Source organism: Benincasa hispida, chromosome 1 (genome assembly GCF_027475165.1).
Source record: "Benincasa hispida cultivar pf3 chromosome 1, pf3_genome.v1.1, whole genome shotgun sequence".
Classification (NCBI taxonomy): Eukaryota; Viridiplantae; Streptophyta; class Magnoliopsida; order Cucurbitales; family Cucurbitaceae; genus Benincasa; species Benincasa hispida.
Window position 1 is genome coordinate 63,855,708 of NC_143478.1, and position 20,387 is coordinate 63,876,094.

Here is a 20,387-nt window from a genome sequence, read left to right on the forward strand (position 1 = left end):
TTTAATTTGAATATCTTTTTTTAAAAAAACAACTATGATATTAAAAAAAGCAGAGAGAAAGAGAAACAAGTGATATATATGGTTGACAAAATGTCTTTTACTTATAAAATGCAAATAAAATTTATATATACGAAAATTATTTTAAATGACAAAATTACTAAAAATATTTATAAATAATAACAAATATTACAGTCTATCTGCGGTAGACCAACGGTGAAAGTTTACTATATTTTTGTAAATATTTTGATTCATTTTCCTATATTTGAATATAATTCATATACATATTTTGAAAAAAAAAAAATAGATGAGAATATAGAAAACTCGTGTTTTAGAAAGGCATGCAAAATTTCGAATGCTCACTCTTAGAAAATCGTGGATTCTCACAAAATAAATCATCTCTCACTATAATTTGAAGGTACTCTGTAGACAATTTCAAAAGTATATAGAAATGTATTTTATAAATAATAAAGGAGAAATATAAATTTATGCCCCCATAAATTTTGGAGGCTGTATAAATTATAAACGGGAAATTCCGTTAGGTAGCAAAATATATTATGTATTTGCAACTAGGGCTCCAACATTTTAATTTTGCATCTATGGCAACAATACATTGGATTTTTATCTCAATATGGCTTCAGATTCTCTTTTTGATTTTAGAAAAGCAACAAACATATATCCAGCATTCCACTTCCCCTCTTTGGGTAGCATGATAGGCATGTTTTCAAATTTGTTGGCAGTTTTTCATATTTTCTATAATAGCAAAAGTATTAATAAATTTTGTTCCATTATTTTGAACAATATTTTTTCCTTTTATTCTACATATATAAACTTCTAATAGTGAATTCTTTACTTTTTTTGTTCTTCAAACACATCTATTTTTTTCAAGCAAGTTTTTGTTTTTCAGTTTTTTTTTTCTTCTTTAAATTTCCAACGTATATCAAAATTTTAGAGTGTGCTAGTAATTTATTAAACATCAAGCAACAAACCAAAGTGAACTTAGTTCAACAATAATTGACATGACCTTCCATCCTAAAGATAAGATTAATTGACATCAATATTCATTCATTAACTTATTTTCATGATATTCCAAGTGTATCAACAGTGTATCAGATAAAGACAAGACTATATTAGATATAAATCAGTAAATACTTGAAGTGAGACATGAGTGCATCAACAGAATATCAAACATCAATCAACATTCAACTGTATCAGTGGTATATCTAACAACAATCATACATTTTAAAAGTGTATAGCCATTTGGATCTTTTGTTATTTCAATTGAGATGAATTTATTAATTTTTTTCATTTATGCAAACTTATAATTGGTTGGGTTACGAGCTTAATTGTTATATTGTGTGTTGCCATTACGGATTTTATTTATTCCAAGTATATCGTTGTTATATCAACAATATGTCAATACGCATAAAATAAATTTTCGATATATTATTGATGTGTAGTAGTAGTATATCATTAAGACAATTACCTAACTAGCTAGTATCATAGTTGTGAATACATCAACTATTAACATATTAAAATTCTAAGTACACTAATAGTCATCAAGTGTCCATCAACGAGTATTATAAAATTTAAGTACATCATCTCACTATCAGACATCACACACTCAATCTTTATAGAACCTTAAGCTTCACTTTCACGTTTCTAATTGCCCACTTTGAAAAACTGCAATCTTTGCTCAAAATTGGTTGATTTTGATCGATCAAGCCCTAGTTAGGAAAACAAAAGAGCAGAAAAATGAAAAGGCATAAGGCAAAGAGAGGAAGACGAAGGGACGAGGGTGTTGCTCTTGAATTTCTATGTATTTTTCACTATATTCAATGATGTCATTACAGTGGCTTTAAATAGCAATTTATGAGAAATAATAAAGAATAAAATGAATATATGTGTATAATTTTGATTGGTTGGAATAAATGTTCTTTCTAACAAACTTTCCTTCTAGAAGTGTAAAACCCAAACCCTAATTACTTTAAGTAAGAGTAAGTAATGTGATGTAAGTAAGAGTAAGTAATGTGATGTCTTATAATAAGTTAAATGAAGCCATATTTTAGAAGGGATAGAGGATGGAAGCAGAGAGAAATAAGCTTTTGGGTAGCTAAGTGTAAACCCCGAATTCTAAGTTTCCTAAACAAGCATGTTTAGCCAAAGAAATGATATATTAAATATTTAGTAAGTGAAAATCCATGTTAATTATAGGAATTGTTGAAAAAGGAAAAGAAAAACATGTTAAGTAAAGAAACTCATTTATGGGTTTGGCACGTGGCGGTTAATCCTTGAATTTGGAGGCAGCAGGAAGATTAAAAGGAAAAAGGAACTTCGAAAGTTTGGTTTCGACAATCTACACGAGCAAATTTAGTGAAATTGGTGCCATTTGAAAGCTGGGAGAATTTAGTTTTCAAGGTTTTCTTACCGAAGAAAGATTGCAGGAGAAGAAGAACAGAAAGTGATGAAATTACAGAGGAGACAGAATCTCGGGTTAATCAGGGCTCGAGGTGAAGATTGAAAGCTCAAGGCCAAACCATAAGGAATTTTTGGCTAAAATTTTAAGGTAAGAAAGTTACTCAATTCTAAACAAGTTTGTAGAAGGAATTTTCTTCAAAAGAAGTCTGGATTCTGAGTTATGAATTTTTGAAATTGTAATAGAGAATCTGTGCATAAACAGACAGCTGCTTGGGAAGAATAAGCAAACAGCTCACCGTGGAGGATTATAGCGAGATTTTGTGATGAAATCTTGCTCTAGAAGGAAATATCGCTAATTTTATGATGAGGATCTCGCTCTAGAAGGAAATCTCGCTAGAAATTAGGCTGAATCTCGCTGGAGAGGTGAGTATCGCTAGGATGAAAGGATTTCGCTCATGAGGATCTCGCTCATGAGAAGAATTCACTCATGATGAGTATCTCGTTAGTAAAGTGGTCTTTGATGATGAAAGTTCCATTAGAAAATGAACTATTTGAGGTATTTTGCTAAGAATTCTAAGTAGTTTAACCGGAAATTATGTCCTTTCAAGCCAAGAAGAGCTAGGAGAGGCGTATAACCTATTAAGAGGCCAACGATTCATGAGTGACTATGTGATAATTTAATGCTTTAATGATTTAGAAACCATGATTTCTTTGAAGTTATTTCTCATGCTAAGTGTTTATATGGAGTGTCAAGCAACATATGTTTGAAACTATTTCTCATGCTAAGTAAAGCATGTTCTCCATGGAAATTGACATGATTTTAATATGTTAGCTTGTCCAAATAATTTCAGCATGTTTTAAGTAACTCCAGTTTTATGATGAACTAGTATGATGGATGAACTAGTATGATGATTTGAGCACTAAGCCTTAGTGTTCAACTAAATGTTTATGACTAGTTTTACTTAAAACGCGATACCGAAGGACATTTAAGAAGGTATCCACCCAACTAGATACCGAAGGACATTTGAGAAGGTATCTGACCAACTTGGTACCGAAGGACATTCGAGAAGGTATCAAACCAACTTGATACCGAATGACATTTGAGAAGGTATCCGCCTAACTAGATATTGAAGTACATTTGAGAAGGTATCTGACCAACTTGGTACCGAAGGACATTCGAGAAGGTACCGAACCAACTTGATACCGAAGGACATTTGAGAAAGTATCTTAGTAGCTCGATACTGAAGGACATTTGAGAAGGTATCTGAGCAGAAGTACCTAAGGTATGATGGTACTCAGTTATAACCACGTGTACGTAGGTAATACGACATCGAGGGATTGAGCAAAAGGGTTCTCCTCGATTAAGGTTGACGCTGAAGGTTAGATCTAGTAGTTCACTCTTAACTAAGGATCAAGGCAGTCATATCTTCTTGAAGGCTAGAAGGATAATTTGGAATTGCTAATGCTTATAAATGATTATCAACGCATGATGTTACTAATGTATGAGTTTTTCAAGTATGTTTTCCATATCTAACGCATGCTAATAGTTTTTACAAGCTAGTTCAACACGATTTAAGCCAAATTATTTTATAAAGTATGAAGCATGCGTTAAGGTTAAAATTAAGCTTGATGTGCTATGTTTATATACCTAAGATTGCTAAAGTACATGCGTCAATATTTCTAAACATAATGAAGAGGAGTACTGAAGGTAAGAAAGGTATCTGAATAAACGTACTTAAGGTGTTGACGGTACATAGAAACCTCCACGTACACGTGGGTAGTTTTGAAGAAGAGGCCAAAGTATGGGTCTCCTAGGCCATAAACCAACAAAGAGAGGCCGAAGCATGGGTCTCATGGCCCATAACAGACATTGGGAGCTAGAACGAGGTATGCTCGTTCTCAACTAAGAAATAATGATGTTTAATGATGTTTAAGAGTAGTTATCAATGCTAATGTTTAGAGGAAGTTGCTTGAGATGCCCATCGATATATTTTTAAAGAGATCGACATAAGGGTCTCTCTTAGCCATAGTTCAGCATGAAGAGATCAAAGTAGGGGTCTCAATTAAGATTCAGGTTTCAGATACAATGGTTGTAAAGGTGTTGTGTACACATTTGCTTGGTATATTTTAGTTCCAATATTATGTTTTCGAGCTTTTAGTTTAAGCATGAGATTTATGTTTTTATTAAGTCACTCACTGAGCTTCTAGCTCACGTTTTCAAATGTTTTCTTTCAGGTAGCGGTCAGTTCCCAAAAGACAATTCTGCTGCTCTGTCACTCAAAGAAACAGGATGAAGGAAGCGTAATTGAAGACCTATGTTAGCTAGTACACATGTGTCTGTCTAGTGACTAGTATTCTTGATGGGGCTCACTAGGTTGTAATATCCAAGAATGAACAATGTTGTGAAACCCTATAATGTAAATGTGTTAAGTTCTGAGTTAATATGTTCGTATATCAATTATATGTATAAATTCAGGGTTTGAGCAAAGTTTAACAGGTTAGATAGGCAGTAAGTGTCAGCAAAAGGGTTGGTAACTACTGCAGTCACCATTCCATCCAGGTTAAGAGGGTAATCTGGAGCGGAATATGACAAGAAGAGGGATGACATGGCCTGTGTATGCTGACTGTGAGAGGTTGTTTGTATATGTGTACTGCTAACTGGGTGGCTAACGTGGACTTCTCTAACATGATGTGGGTAGTATGGATGTACATACCCAGAAGGCTATGTCATATACACGTTTTTTTCTAGAGTTCCGTTCAGAAAGGTATTGTCAAAGTCTAGTTATTGTAGACTCCATCCTTGAGAGGCAGCAATACTGAGAATGACCCGAATTATTGAAACAACCAAACTGAATGTCTCAAAGAAATCGATGTTCGGGTTCTGGTGAAAGCCCTTTGCTACAAGCCGTGCTTTGTAGCATTGAACTGAACCGTTAGAGTTGCGCTTGATTCTAAAAACCTATTTATGACCCACAATGTTCATGTCTGGTGTAGGAAGCACAAGCCGCCAGGTCTAGTTTCACATTAGAGCAACATATTCGGCATCCATGGCTTGCTTCCAAGGAAGAGAAGCTAAGGCATCTTAAATTCGAGTGGGTTCGGTTACAGACCAATCAACAGGGGATGAAGTAGTGAGGATTTTTGGTTTGAAGATACCAGCTTTCCCTCGGGTCATCATAGGATGAGTGAGTAGGGGGACATGTTTGGCTGATGGAGGATTTCTAAGGTCAGGTTGAAGGTGTCGGGTAAAGAAGACAGAAGATGCACGATTTGGTGGTGATGATACTGGTATACGATCAGGTAGGTGATCAGGTATAGGTGAACGATCGTTTAGTAATGGATATGGTAGGCGATTTGGTATACGATTGTGTAGGCGATTTAGAGAGGTTGAGTGATGGGTAATGGGTAAGCGATCGGGTGATGAATTTGGTAGGCGACGGGTATTTGGTGAGCGATCGTGTGGTAAAGGATTTGGTATACGATCGGGTAGGCGATTTAGAGAGGGTGAGCGATGGGTGGCAGGTAAGCGATTGGGTGATGAGTTTTGTAGGCGATGAGCATTTGGTGAGCGATCATATGGTAACTGATTAGATATACAATCGGGTAGGCGATTGGTAATAGGTAAGCGATCGGGTGAATTTAGTGGGCGATGAGCATTAGGTGAGCGATCGTGTAGAGATGAGGTTAGTGCTCATTGGGGTTGAGGTAAACGATCATGCATGGGATCGTTTTGTGGGCAAGGATCATTAGGTGGAAGGATGGGCAAGGTGAGGTTGGGTAAGGAAATAAGCTGGTTTTTGGGATTAGCCTGGGATAATTAGATGAAAGAAAACTCATCCTCGTTGAAGGTGACATGCCGAGAGATGATGATCCGGCCAGCTTTGGTAAGACATTTGAAGCCTTTGTGTTGTTGATTGGGGCCTAGATACACACATTTTTCTGAGTGAAAGTTGAACTTGTTGTGCTAAAAGGGCCAGAGATATGGAAAGCAAGTGCAGACAAAGACCTTAAGCTTTGCAAAATTCAAGTTCTTGTTAAACAGAATAGAGATAGGGGATTTACCTTGCAGTACCTCTGTTGGTAGTCTATTTATAAGCATGGTGGCGGTGAGGAAGGCATCCCACCAAAAACTCAAAGTTAGGTTGGCCTGTGCTAGCAATGTAAGGCCAGTTTCTACTACATGTCTGTGTTTCCTTTCTGCTCGACCATTTTGAGTAGAGATGTACGGGCACGATAGTCTGGTTATGATTCCTCTTGAGTTGCATAGCTGATGAATTTTGGCATACTCAACTCCGTTATCAGACTGAAGCACTTTGATTGTTTTGTTAAATTGGTTCTGAACATATATGAGAAAGTGCTGAAAGGCTTCCAATGTACCATTCTTTTGTCTCAAGGGATAGATCCAGGTGTATCTACTATAATCATCGACAAACAAGATGTAATATCTATACCCATTTGATGAAGTAACAGGGGCAGGTCCTCATAAGTCGGAGTGAATCAGTTCAAAGGGTTTGGTAGCTTGGCTTTTAGACTTAGAAAATGGTAGATTATGAGCTTTACCCAAAGGACATGATTCACAAAACATAGTCTCTTCATTACTTTTAACTTTCAGATTCCAAGCACTAATAATAGAATTCAAAATTTTTAATGAAGGATGTCCTAAACGTCTATGCCAGACGGCTTTAGATACAACTACATTAATACTTGCTGTTTTTCCAGATAAAACTAATGCAGAGGTGTTCCTATTTATGTTCAAAAGTCTTCTGTGCTCAGTGTTCTGATTCTTCAATTCCTTATTTCTTTTCAAAGCCACTTGATCCAGGTGATACAACCCATCCTTAAGGTTTCCTTTCAGAAGAGTTTGACCCGTACGCTTGTCCTTAACAAAGCAATGAACATCATGAAACTCAAAATAGATGTTATTATCTTGAGCTAACTTAGATACACTAACCAAGTTCTTTGTAATGTCAGGCACATACAGCACATTCTCAAGTATAACAGTGTTGTTTCAATCAAACAACGAGGTATTACCAACATAAGATATTTGCAGTTTATTTCCATTTCCTACTATGACTTTCTCATTACCTGAGAATTCTCTTGCATTGTTCAAATTTGCATAGTCAGAAGTGACATGGTTTGTTGCTCCACTGTCCACATACCAATTCGGATCCACAATTGTCTCTGGTCCGGCAAAAGGGTTGAAGTTTTGGGCTGCTATGAATGCAATGGGATTGGGAGGGGCATTGTTACCACGATTCGAGCTCTGTCCTCCTCTATTCTACCCAAAATTTTCAATAAACTCTTTGTTAAATTGATTAAAGCATACAAGGGTTGAATGACCATATTTACCATAAACTTGACAGGTAGGTTTGTTGTCGCATCCACGACCTCGTCCTCGACCAGTGTTGGAGTTACCATTACCTCCTCCTCGTTGCTAATTAAATAAAGATCGAGAGTTTGTCTGATGGTAGTTGTTCATCGACTTTAAGCTACATTCATAGTGGGCACAATGTTGTCAAGATTTTTTTGAGCATTTTGGTGTTCCAATCGTTTCTCATAAATGAGGAGCTCGGACTGCATATCCAGCCAAAAGATGTCTGGTTTTCCTTGTATGACAGCGATTATCGGGTTGTAAACTTCCTCTAGACTAAGAAAAACCTGAGATATTAAGGATCGTCTAGGTACAGGACTTCCAGCCTGTCCTAAGTTGTCGGCATTAGTTTTCATGATGCGTAAATAATCTTCTATTTTAGAGTTACCTTTCTTGGTAGTCTAGAAGATGTGGCGAAGGAAATCCTCATCTACTCTTGATTGCACACCGAAGAGGTCTTGGGTAGCTTCCATAGATCTTTAGCATTGTTGAAGCCTAACAGCTGCAGGGCTACTTCAGGGGTCATCGAGTTATAAAGCCATCTGAGGAGCAGAAGATCTATCGTGACCCATTGTTCGAACTGAGGATTAACTATTCTGGAGCGAGCAGAGCTCGACGAGGATTCATTGATGCTTTCGGTGGTATCCCCACCTTGAAAGAGACTGGATGCTTCATTCATTGTTGAGACAAATTCCGAAGGACAGGGTTTTTCACTTGTGAGATGGCTTTCTAGTTTGTAGCTTCTTAGGATGGGTAATGCAAGGGTTTTCCATAATAGGTAGTTGCTTCAGTCGAGTTTTATTGTGGTTATCTGGTTCAACAAATGATTCAATTATGGGTTGCTGAAAACGGTGGTGGATGAGGAAGACGAAGCATTGGAGGGGGTGTTGGCTATTAATAGGCTCTGATACCAAGTTAGGAAACGAAAGAGCAAGAAAATGAAAAGGCAAAGAGAGGAAGACAAAGGGACGAGGCTGTTGCTCTTGGATTTCTGTGTATTTTTCACTATATTCAATGATGTAATTATAGTGGCTTTAAATAGCCATTTGTGAGAAATAATAAAGAATAAAATGAATATATGTGTACAATTTTGATTGGTTGGAATAAATATTCTTTCTAACAAACTTTCCTTCTAGAAGAGGGATGACATGGCCTATATATGCTGACTATGAGAGGTTGTTTGTATATGTGTACTGCTGACTGGATGGCTAACGTGGACTTCTCTAACATCCCCTCTCCCTTGAGATTTGACTCTCAATACCGAAAACCTTATTTCCACAGCCGATGAGAATTTCATTGTGTTTGAACTGGGTCAAAATCTAGATAGTCATCATCTTCCAACTTTTGGGTCCAGCGAGGCAGGAAAATCGGAGGAAGTTTAAGAAGGTTACGAGTATGGGGGATGAGTGTATTGACATGATCCACAACGGCAGGTTGCAGTTTGTTGTCGATTGCTCAAAACCTGAAATCGATAATGAAAAATGGAAGAAGAAAGGTTAGTGAAGAAAGAAAGGGAAAATGGAAAACAGAGAGAAAAGGGAGTTAGTGTAGAAGGAAGTGTAAGGACACCTTATGGTCAGAGCATTGAAACTCTATTAGGAAAGTCTCAATATTGGGCGTTTTTTCTCTGGTATACTTATATTTTGTATATTAGTCAATTGATAAACCTATATATCTAACTAATCATTAATCAATTTCATCTCTTTGTTTATTTTTCTTATTTAATTTATTTTTAACATTTTGTTTGTTTAGAACGTTTTGCAAGTTTTTTAAATGAAGGATATCAAATGTACATTAGTAGTGTATCAAGTGTATCAAGGGTATCAAGGGTATCAAATGTGTATCATGTGTAAGTGTATCAAGAGGTATCAAGTATAAGTGTATCAAGAGGTATCAAGTGTATCAAGTATACATCAACAATGTATCAAACGGTATCAAGTGTGTATCAAGTATAACTGCATCAAAGGGTATCAAATGTATCAAGTGTACATCAGTATTGTATCAAGGGATATCAAGTGTATATCAGGTGTATCAAATATATCAGATGTATTAAGTGTATATCAAGTGTATCCATACATTTCTTACATTTCCTATTTTAAATCGAGGGTTAGGGTTTTTTTTTTTTTTTTTTTTGCTATTTTTGTAAAACTAAAAGGTTTGAACTATGAGCCTAATATGAGTAACTTGTTTTGTCCATTTTGAAACTAGCCCGATTATAAAACTATGGACTTTCATAAGTGAATACAATAATTACTATAAGAAAACACTCATTTCCTAACGCTTAAAATTGTCGAGAAATGGTAAAAAATGCATCGAGAGATCCACTCCCAACGACGAACTAGTCGTTGGAAGTTTGGTTGAGATATACCCATCGGAAGAACATCTCCCGACACAGCAATATAGATTGTCGGGAGTTAACATATCTATTGATGCTTGATATATGGCATCGGGTGTTCAATTCAGAAAATTATCTGAATTGAACTCCCTACGACTGTTTAATTGTTAATTTTTAACTTTTAATTTTTTTTCAGTTTGACCTAAATTACCTAAAATTTGTAACATCATTAAGCAAATAAAAAAAATTACATAAGGAATGAAACAAACAAATAAAGTCGATAATATTCTTTATTACACAAAAGAGAGAAAATATGAAAAAATGGTCTATAAAAGAAAGATGTCTTGACTAATATAGAGAAGAAAAAATCTCAACAGCATCTCCAACAACATTTCTAACATCATCTCCAAACAACATCTTACAAAATAAATAAAAACCATAAGGTAAATCCTACAATCCTACAAAACAAAGAAAATCAACACATTTTCAAGACTACATGTTCTCAACCTTAAACCTCCACAAACATACAAAAATCACAAGTTGAACTCCAAAAGAAAGATACTAATCTCAACCCACCCCACACAACATTCAAAATTCATAAACCTCCACAAACACACATATAAAAACTCCACAAAACACATTAAAATCCAGTTGTTTGGCTACCATAATTGTAGGATAACCAACAATTCATTATCATAAAGCTAATAGTAAGATATAACTATTTTGGTACCATAACTGCAGGATAGCAATATATTAGCCAATTAGATAATGAAGTAATCATACCCAATTCGATGGCCCTTCTCTCTACGATTGTATCATATCTTCAATCATTATTTTCATTTCTTCCATCTTTCTTGCATGATCCTCTCTCATTTCTTTTTTAACGTCTTCAAATTCCTTTCGATTGAAGCTGTTTAACATTGGCGTTTAGTTCCTCCACCTTCCTATCATGCATTTCTTGAGTAGATGACGAACTCAATGAGTTGTTACCCCTCCTTCACTTAGGTTTAGGGCTTCAACCTAGACTTTTTACTAAACAAAATATGAGGTTATAAAAATTATGCTTGACAAGCAAACTAGAAAAACTCATTAATTAAGATCGAAAAAAATCTCAATAGAAGCTACAAACACCTTATCAACAAAGCTGTAGCAAAAGAAATTGGGGGGAGGGTCAAAAGCACAATCATATTTTGCCAATATATCCTATCTACATATATATCCATCTAAACCAGCATGTCCTACCACAACCAATATTTCTATTCTAAGGTTACTTTTGAAACCTTTATAAAAGACCAAGGGTAATTTTACAACTTTTGAAAGATGCGGTAGTTTGAAACAATAGCAAAGTTCATGTTTTTCTTTTTCTTTTTTGGTAATTGAGTCGAGCGTAAAATACTTTATTTCCAATTATCTTAAAATGTATTGTTTTGTGTATATCTTACAAATTACTTAAAGATTATAAATAGACTATGGAAATGGAACAAATAAGAGCTACGTTATAAATAGACTATGGTCAATTCTTCTTTCTAAAAGCTATCATAAAATTACTCAAATTTTAAACAAATTATAGCCTACCCAAGAGAGATAGGTGATTCCTTCAATTTAAAATTGTAGAGTCAAAGTTTAACTCACCAAGAGAGACAGATGATGGAGCAGCTGACAAACGAACGGATGATGAATAGTGGATCGACGATGGACGAGGGAATAGTTGACGGACAGACGGACTGCCTTCGATTTGGGATTTTCACCTCTATGTGCTAGGGTTAGAAGAATGAAGAAAGCAAATCTGAAAGTGGGGGGCAATTTGGGGGTTTTAAAAAGGAACCCCGACGGGCTACCGTAACTGACAAAAGTTCCTACCCAATTCTTGATGAATTAAATAAATCGTTGGGAGTTCTTTGTCAAGACTAACCCTCCATTCCCATCTCCTGACAGGCATGGTGCGGCATCGGGAGTGCTTTCAAAACTCCCGATACACAAATCATCCGTTGGGAGTTCCTTCATGGAGAATGACCTGCCATTCTTATCTCCCGATGCCTGCTTTTGACATGTCAAGAGTTCTTACCAACTATCAACGAATCATTTACGGTATCAAAAGTTATTGAGCTCCCAAGACACCCTTACGTAGTCGAGAGAGAGGTGATGTATTTTTCGACGGTCGTTTTAGGCGTTGGAAGAGTCTCTTTTTCTTGTAGTGAATGTCTTCTAGGCTCAAAACTCTAACCTTGGATCACCGTCAAAGCAAATCCTAACCAAAATCATGCAATCAAAGACCATAAAATTTGAAAAATTGTTTGTAATTGTGTAACAAAAGTTTTGTTTAAAATATCGTGTCTAATAAAAATTTAAGGATGTATTTGGTTTAACTTTTTCTTTTTCAAATGTAATTTTGAAAAAAAGTCATTTTGAAAAAAAAAAAATGGAGTGTTTAACAACCACTTAAATAACTTTCGAAAAAAATGAGTTTATGATATAAGTTGTTTTGAGAGTAACACTTGAAATCAACTTTTAGAAAAATGAATTTTAACTATGTAGTGGCAATCTCTCCTTAATTTACTTAATTCTTAAAATTATCAAAATGTCCTCAATCATCCTCTACTTCACTTTCACCATGTTGTTGTGACTACCACCACTCTCAGAAAACTACATCCGACAACCTACTCCAGTGAAATGTTCATCTCCGACGACGATCACAAGCAACCAACTTTAATAACTGCCACTAATGACCAACACTAGCAACCAACTCTGATGACTAACTTCGATGACCACCATCGGCGGTCCACCTCCGATCACCACTACTGTCAGCCAACTCTCCAACTAATGGAGTTAGCATGCAATTAGCAAAAGAAACCAGATCAATAAGCACTCTGAGTCATTAATTTTAGGAATCAATTTCAGCGTGTTCATAAGGAAAAATAGGGTTTCATAAATTACCTTTGTAGAACCTCTTCAATCCACAAATTCAGCAATAATCTTCAATCCAAATGGATGTAGATCTCTACTTGATCTTCCTACTATTCTCTTGGACCTTAGATTGGATATTGGAACCCAAAATGAGCTAAGATTATAGGAAATTTTTATGGAAAAAGACTGGTTTTTGGTATTTTGGAGTTGAAGAACTCTTCTTCAACAATTTTCTGGATTTCAGCAAATCCCTTCTCCCTCAACTTAGTTGAATAAATTTTTTTTTTTTATTCAACAAGTTCATGCAACTCTCTTATATGAAGAGGTGACACCAATCCCACCCAATTTTAATAGAAAATTAGTGTTCATTGTTGGAATAACCCACTTAATTCATATTTTTCAATTTTAATATCAAAACAACTTTATTTAATTTAAATTTTAGAAAAATAAATTAAGACAAAAAAACTAAATTTGATTTAAAATTGCAAATTTCCAATTTTAAATATAATTAATTTTAAATAAAATGAATTTAAATAATTAATTTTAAATAAAATTAATAATTAATTAAGATAATTTAATATCCAATACTAAATTATTTACACCACTAATTCCACAAACATGAATCCCCATTCATGTAATTTTAATATTTAAATCTTCGATTCTCCAACGTTTAATTCGATAATTAAACGTGTAATTATATCGCATATAATTACTGATTCTCTAAATTCGAATTTGAACATTTCAAATTGAACACATCACTCTATTCTAAAGGTTATCCCGTTCGTGAGTTAGTAGGGGAACCTAATGGACATGCAAATCATGGGCTCCAACGATTCGAGATTAATTAGTTAAACTCTTTAAACTGAATTAATCAACATTCGTTAACTACCGAATCACTCCACTAAAACCTAATAGTTTCACTCCCCTCACTGTAGATATATTTCTATCCACTTGATTTAACCGTAATCAGTGAGTCGACCCTTCATAGATTGTTCATAATAACGGTTGGGTTAAATATTGTTTTACCCCCAAGATTACATCTTGCTCCTTAAGTTCCACTGATCCTTTAATGAATAATTTGTTTGTGATCCAATCACTAAACCGAGTCCCTCTCAGGCCAACGAGAGGGTAGGGGCCCTAGTTCAAGACCTGGGATCAGTACTTAAGAGAGCAACCTCTCTACTAACCCAAAAAGCGGGTAGAAGTAAATTCCATCTTGCACCCTATATCCTCAGCTATCTACCCAGTCTTACTCCTGAAATGGGAGGCTTATTGAGTTGGCACTGTTGAGTCAACCCTCACCTATGCAAATCTAAATATAATCCTGAAAAAACAGGAGTTCATATAGTTAGCTCAGGATAAAGGTCGAATTACCTAGATCGTCGATTTGAAATAGTCAATCTTAAATAGTAAACAATGTTATAAAGTAAGAGTGACTTATTTCATGGTTTGGTCTTACGCAAACTCATTGCATAGGACGCCTCCACTTGTATGTCTCCACATGAACGATTCTAGATCATAGCATTTGTACTAAATACAACGTGGGTCACATTCGATAATGTTACCAAAATAAGGTACCCGATTTTTTTTATATACTATAGACCGTTTGGCTATTTACTTGAACTTGATCTATCTTTATGTCTCCATATAAAGTCCAAGTATTCATATAATAGCCATGGATTTTAGTTTATTGGATTTGGTCTTTACAAGTGCAATTTATATATTTGATATTAGTTTTATTGAATAAACCTCAATAATATATTTATTGCGAATAGAATATATTTAATATTTACAATCTGCGAGTTTTAGGACATACAACCCAACACTAGCGACCATTATTTTAAAGTATTAGTTCATTGTAATGTATAATCGTCCTTTACAATAATTTGACATTAATAGTAATACTTCCAGGTCACATTTACCAATCTGTAACAGAAATTGGTGTAATTGAAATGTGATTCATTGATGGATGAATCGTAATAAGCCTGAATCACAAATATAATTGGATTGCTTTTGATCGCTTTACTTAGAATTTGACTTTGTCACATTTCACTATGGTTGTTATCGTTACTGGTACTACTTGATCTAACTACCGATAATGATAACGGTAAAGGTAAATGTAACAATAAATGTGGCAGATCCATAATTTTCATATATTTGTAATAGTAACAATAAAGATAGTGGATCCCACGTAATTTTCAACCACAATCAAATCAAGCACCTTTCATTAATCAATTAGATTGTGTATTTTAATTACGGATTCAAGGCGGATCCTATAATTCAATAGGATTACAAAACAGTGAACATACATTCAATTGGGGTCCACTTCTTACTTTACTATTGATTGATTGATTATGTTTCGGTTGAGGTAAACATGACCTTACTATATAACCAACCAAACAAAAATATTTTTGAGAAATATTTTCCAAATACATGAGTAAGATTTTAAAATTTCTTTAAGGGAACTCGTACAATAATACCTAGAGGCATTTGAAGATACATGGCAAGGGCATTGTGGTACCCTCTTTTAGAGTTCGTAATTCTTTTTTTTTTTTTTTTTTCCTCTTAAGAATATTATATCACATCTAGATAAAGATTTCAACTTACAATTATTGAAAAAGCTGAGATGCTTTAACTAACTTAAAAAAAAAATCAAAGATTAAGTTATAAACTACTTTTCTAAATTAGAAGTTATGTGTATTTAGTCATTGTGCACGCTCTAAACAGTTCCAATAACTAAGTCCATCAACTTTTAATTTTAAATCTAACAAAACCTTGCTACTTCCAACCATTTAATTTGATCACAAATTCACTACCATATAATTGTTATTTAAAGTCATGTAAGCTTTAATCAACTAAAAAATACAAACTTTTTCATGAAAATAACAATTTAGTTTTTTGAACTATAATTCGTAACGATTTAGTTCGTGTATTTTCAAATGTGTAACAATTTAAACCTCGTTTAATAACGATTGTGTTTTTTTTTTATGTTTTTTAGATTTATTTTTGTTTTCTCTCCATTTCTCTATTATGTCATTCATCTATCTTTAGGAACCTCTTGAATGTTTTGTCAAAGTTTAAAAACAAAAAGAAGTTTTTGAAAATTACGGTCTCAGTTGGTAATCATTTTGTTTTTTATTTTTGGTTTTAAAAATTATATCATCACATTTCTTATCATGATTTGCATACTTTTTAAGTACAATAGTTGAATTCTTAGTCAAATTCCAAAAAACAAAAACAATTTTTGAAAGCTACTTTTTTTAGTTCTCAAAATTTGGCTTGTTTTTTAAATTATTGGTAAAAAGTAGATAACAAATGAGAAAAATTGGAGTTGGAAGTGGTGTCTATAGGCTTCATTTTTCAAAAACAAAAATAAAATGATTACCAAATGAGACCTACTTTTTTAAGTTTTTAAATTTTGGTTTGATTTTTGAAAATGTAAATATAGAATAGATAATAGAACATAAAAACTTAGGGGTGGGAGTAGCATTGACAAGTTTAATTTTCAAAAACTAAAAACCAAAAACCAAATGATTATCAAACAAGGTCTTAGTAATTGAACTTTAATAAGTAACAATTTAGTAACTATACTTTTGAAATTTGTAACAATTTAGCTTTTTTTTAGTACAACAACTATGGGAATGAGAGCTCGAACCTCCCACCTCTAGAGAGGAAGGTTATACCAATTACAATTTAGTTCATATCATGAAATTTTTCTTCAAAATTAGGTATCAACTTTTATTAAATAATAACTTATTCATAGTTTTATAAGACAATTTGATCTCCAATCCATTTATTGATTTACATGCATGACCTTTTTTCTTATTAAATCCTACCAAAATTTTCACGAAAATGACTAAGTCGTTACAAATTATAATGTACAATGACTAAATTATTTTCAACTTAACTTCACCGACTAAATTGTTACTTCCATGAAAGTTTTGATAATTTAGGTCTTGTTTGTTAACTATTTGGTTTTTAGTTTTTTATTTTGAACATTAAGCCTATAAAACATTCATTCTACTTCTAAATTTCTTATTTTGTTATCTACTACTTACTAATGTTTTCAAAAACCAAATTAAAATTTGAAAACTAAAAAATAGTTTTTAAAAACTTGTTTTTATTTTTTAAATTTGACTAAGAATTCAATTCTTTACTTAAAAAGATGCAAACTATTGTTAAAAATTGAGGGAAAATATACTTAACTTTCAAATTAAAATAAGACAAAAAAAAACAAAATAATTACCAAATTGGACCTTTAAAATATGTATGAAATTTTTTAAAGTATTAAATAACCAAACACATTGAAAGTTTCAAAAGTTCATTAAAAAAAGCTAAAATAGATTACTAAGCTAGACTAAATAACAAAATGCTTATATGACATTTTCTCGTACAATCAACTTAAAAGTCAGAAGTTCATTCTTCTCGCCACACGTATTGTAAAATAAAATGTTTAAACATTACGAAAACATATCAAACATCAAATAATTAAATATATACCATAATAATTATTGATTAAGAAAGAAAAAAATACAATAATACTCAAACTAGATATATTTAAGCGGATAGAACACTTTTTTTTTTTTTTTTTTTTACTAAATACACTATTCACCTCTTAAGTTTAAAGTTAATGTTTATTTGGTTTTGAAGTTTAAAAACTGAACTTTTATCCTCGAGATTTAAATGGACATTTCTACTTTCTATCCCTTCCTTTTTTACGTCCCCAATCTCTCATCTTCTTCATCTCCTTCAATAAGTATGATTATTGTTGTCAACTACCATTGTGAGAGGAACCATTAAAACTACTCTTTTATTATTATTATTATTATTATTATTTAGTAACTCAAATGTTTAAAACTCATTTCATTTGTTTTCAAGATGATCCAAAATCCAGAACAAATAGAAAAGTCCACCGAATTGAATCATCTCTAATATTTCTCTAGATGAGAGAATTGAATATCAATGAAATTTAATGGCCATCGTCAAATTTTAATTCAGAGCTTAAAGTTTGATCAACCAAAAATTTCTTCAAATTATAAAGCACGTATCCAAATCAAAAAACAAATTATTCAAGATTCTTTGAGAAGTTATTCAAGAAGTTTGTTGGAAGATAATTTGGGCCATTAATTCTGACACTTTGTCCAATATCAATTTATAACCATTAGATCTTTTACATTGATCAAGGACAATTTGGAGCTATTAGATTTGCTTGATGGCCAAGTTTCTTTTGAGTTTAGATTATAAATAGGAGGAGATCCATAATTGCCAAAGTATCCCAAAATCTTGAACAAGTGAGTAAAATGAAAGATAAAATAGAGAAAGTTTCTTCTTAGAAGGGAGCTCGCTATTTCTTTGGAAGAAAGAAAGTGTGTAACTCCTATTCTATATAGTGGAATTATTCTATCCGTACTCGTGATTTTACCCTAATTTGTTTATGAGTTTTCCTCGTAAAATCATTGTATGTTATTCTCTCACTTATTCTTTTTATTATTATTATTCTTATTATTATTATTATTCTCAATCTATTTTAGTCTTACTCTATTCGGCTACCGTCCTTTTCATAACAAATGCAATTTCAATAGCATAATTGTTAGTGATATAATATCAAATTTGCTTTCATCCATCAGATTAAGCTTTTGGGTTAATTGATGATTTAAGAATATAACTTTCAGTTTAAATTAACGAAAAAAGTATCGTAAAATCATAATATATATTAAATCACCAATTGACCCAAAAACTTAAACTAGTGGGCGAGAGAAAATTTCGTTATATCATCTAACATTCCCTTCACTAGTGGGCTTGAAATATGAAGAAAAGCCAGCAAGTAAAAATCAATATTAATTGAGTAAGAAACAATACGAGCTTGAACACAAGACCTCCCAGATCACCTGTTTTGGTACCATGTTAAATCATCAATTGATCCAAAAGTTTAAACTCGTGAGTAAAAGCAAATTTAATTATATCATCTAACAATATAGGAGGAAAAATCCAAACTTCCCATTTCAAGCTCAATTATCCATAACATAGAGAGCGTCTATTAAGGGCATTTTTTTGTGCCCGTCATCCAAAAGAGTAAACAAGAATAAGAAAAATCCATAAAAGAGGAAGAGGAAGAGATAGAAAAAGGAAAATATATATATATAATCTAACATAATAATATAAAATTCGTAAACTTTTCCAAATGCCACATTTCGTTAAGTCATTTTTCCATGATCAAAACTAACTTAAAGATTGTTTAGAAGAGTGTTGAATGAGAAATTTTAGACCAATCACAAGTTGTCACGTCATTTACTAAATTAATGATGAAATTCCAAATCATTAAATTTGGGCTCAATTAGGAGTTGACATATGTCTTGAATTGAAGTTGAAGACAAATTTCGATGACACCACATGGTTTTATCATGACCGTTGAATCAGATAAGATTAATTGGACTCAATTTGATATTATTATTTAGGTCAAAGTCTAACTAAGTCCAAAAATAGGCTGAATTTGACCCAAATGTCAAATCAGGCCTAAATCTGATTAATTGGGGCTAAAGGCCAACCCCATGGACCAACCAAGCCCAAGTCCAATTAATTGGGCCCAAAGACCAGGCCCATGGATTAACCAAGCCCAAGTCCACCTGTGAACTCTATAAATAAATAAGCTTTCCTCATTTTGAGGGGTCAACAATTCTATACTCTAGAGAGCTTATAGGGAATTCTCAATAACTAGAAGACTCCTTGACTCCTGAAGCTGACCATGCTTGAAGACTGAAGTCCTTTGAAGACACAAACATTCTGAAGGCTGAAAAAGATACAAGCATTATAAACACGCTTGAAGACTGAAGTCCTTTGAAGATACAAGCATTCTTCCAAGACTCGAAGCTCAAGAATATCCACACGCCTCACTTCTATACATCAAGCGTACGCATTCAACAGAGAGAGAATCAGAGGATCAAGTATTAGAGATCGAACCACATCGCATCAAATAAACTTCAATATCAACACCAACTCAAGTTCAACTCCACAAAACAAGTTTCTCCGGAAGCCTCATGTGAACAAATTGGCCCGCCCAGTGGGACCATCTCTACCTCTCATCTCTCTCTCAACATCCAAACAAGGCAAATGGCACCTAAGAAGATGGCATCCAAGGCTTCCTCCACAAACGACTCATACATGGGACCTGTCACCCGCAGCCGCTCAAGAAAAGTCATCCAGGAGCAAGAACAGAGCTCCCTCATTGCCCACAATATCTTGAGGCAAATGACAGAATCCCCACAAGGCAAGGTTGTCATCAAGGAAAATCCCATGTTTGACAACTCTATTTCCGCCTCCAACAAGCCGAAAAGGGATTCACCGTCAGATGTGATCTTCTTCATG

At 33.6% G+C, this 20,387-nt stretch overlaps 1 pseudogene; it reads right to left on the minus strand.

Moving 5' to 3' along the window:
- Nucleotides 1-6,895: 6,895 nt before the first annotated feature.
- LOC150038623 (uncharacterized) lies at nucleotides 6,896-8,465 on the minus strand (annotated as a pseudogene).
- Between the last annotated feature and the right edge of the window lie 11,922 nt (nucleotides 8,466-20,387).